Below are 1,735 nucleotides of genomic sequence, written 5' to 3' on the forward strand. Positions count from 1 at the left end.
TTATCCCCTGCCCGACTGTTCACAAACTCGTCGGCCAACTGGCCTGCGTGCTGCGGGTTCTCTGGCTTTTGGTCCACCAACCATCGCCTCAGGTCGGATGGGCACTGCTCATACACGTGCTCCAGTACGACTAGGTCAAGTAGGTCCTCTATAGTTTGGGCCCCAGCCGTCCACTTGCGGGCATACCCCTGCGCCCGGTTGGCTAGTTGCAGGTATGTGACCTCACGGGTTTTACGCTGATTCCAGAACCTTTTCCGGTACATCTCAGGAGTCAGCCAAAACTCGCGGAGCAGGGCCTTTTTGAACAGTTCGTAGTCCCCTGTCTCCACCCCTTTCAGTCGGCTGTACACCTCCCTAGCTGTGGGGTCCAGTGAGGGAATGAGAAACTGGAGCCTGTCTGCAGGGTCAACCTGGAGCAGCTCGCAGGTATTCTCAAAGGCCGTCAGGAAGGTATCCATGTCCTCCCCCTCCTTACGCTGGGCCAGGAAGCACTTATCAAAGCTCTTTGCCGTCTTGGGTCCCCCCTCGCTCACCGCAGCTGGGGCCCCACTGCTCCTCAGCCTGGCCAGTTCCAGTTCATGCTGCCTCTGTCTCTCTCGTTGTGCTCGTTGGGCTCGCTCCTTCATCAGTTCCTGCTGCCTCAACTCCAGCTCTCTCAGTTCTAGCTCCTTCTCCCATTCCAGCTGCTTCAGCTCCAGCGATGGGGGGCTCCACCAGGAGGATCCCCTGCTGGCCGGGGGGGTCACGGCGCCCTCGGTATTCGCTGGGCTCCTCCCAGCCCTTCCCCTAGGCATAGGAATGGGGGGTCTCGGGAAGCCCTCAGCAGCCGGCTGACCACTCCCAGCTGGGACAGACACTGGTGCCTGTGGAGCATCTGCCGGGCTGCTTCCCTCAGACACAGGGATCAGTTCATTCGCGCGATCTCCCTCCTCCAGCTGGGCAATGAGCTGTTCTTTGGTGGACCTCCCAATGCGCAGCCCCCTCTGCCTGCACAGCGCCACCAGGTCGCTCTTAAGGCGCTTGTTATACATCTTCCTGCTGGTCACACACTCCCAGGGGTTAAGCGTAGCTCCTCCATCCCCCAAAACCGCTCCTCTCTGAATCTTCAGCACGCCTGGTCCCTGTCAATCCCGCTTCATTTTACTGCTCCCCAGTCACTTACTGCAGGAAGCGCCATCCACGAGGTGCAGTAGATCCCACCACTGCCACCAGTTGTCACGGAGTGTGGGGGAGTCAGGGCCCCGCACCCCCGGCGTCCTGCGATTCACCGTGACTCTCAGCCAGCCAGTAAAGCAGAAGGTTTATTTAGACGACAGGAACACAGTCCAAGACAGGTCTTGCAGGGACAGACAACAGGACCCCTCAGTCAGGTCCATCTTGGGTGGTCAGGGAGGCCAGAGCCCCATCTGGGCTCCCCTCCATTTTCCCAGCCAGCTCCCAACTGAAACTCCCTCCAGCGTCTCACTCAGCCTCCCCCCGGCTCCTCCCCCAGCCTTTGTCCATTTCCCAGGCAAAGGTGTCACCTGGCTGCATCCCCCTTCTGGGTTCTCATGTTACGTGCTCAGGTATCCTTCCTCAAGGACAGCTGGATCGATGTGTCTTGGGCAGGTTAAGTGAATGGATAGCTCTGTATGGGGATGGATGGATGGACGGATGGATAGAGGGTGTGTAGATGGATAGATGGGTGTGTGTTGAGACGGATGGAGGGATAGCTGTGTATGGGAATGGATGGATG

This window comes from Terrapene carolina, unplaced genomic scaffold, assembly GCF_002925995.2.
Source record: "Terrapene carolina triunguis isolate 2854851 unplaced genomic scaffold, T_m_triunguis-2.0 Scaffold51450, whole genome shotgun sequence".
NCBI lineage: Eukaryota > Metazoa > Chordata > Testudines > Emydidae > Terrapene > Terrapene triunguis.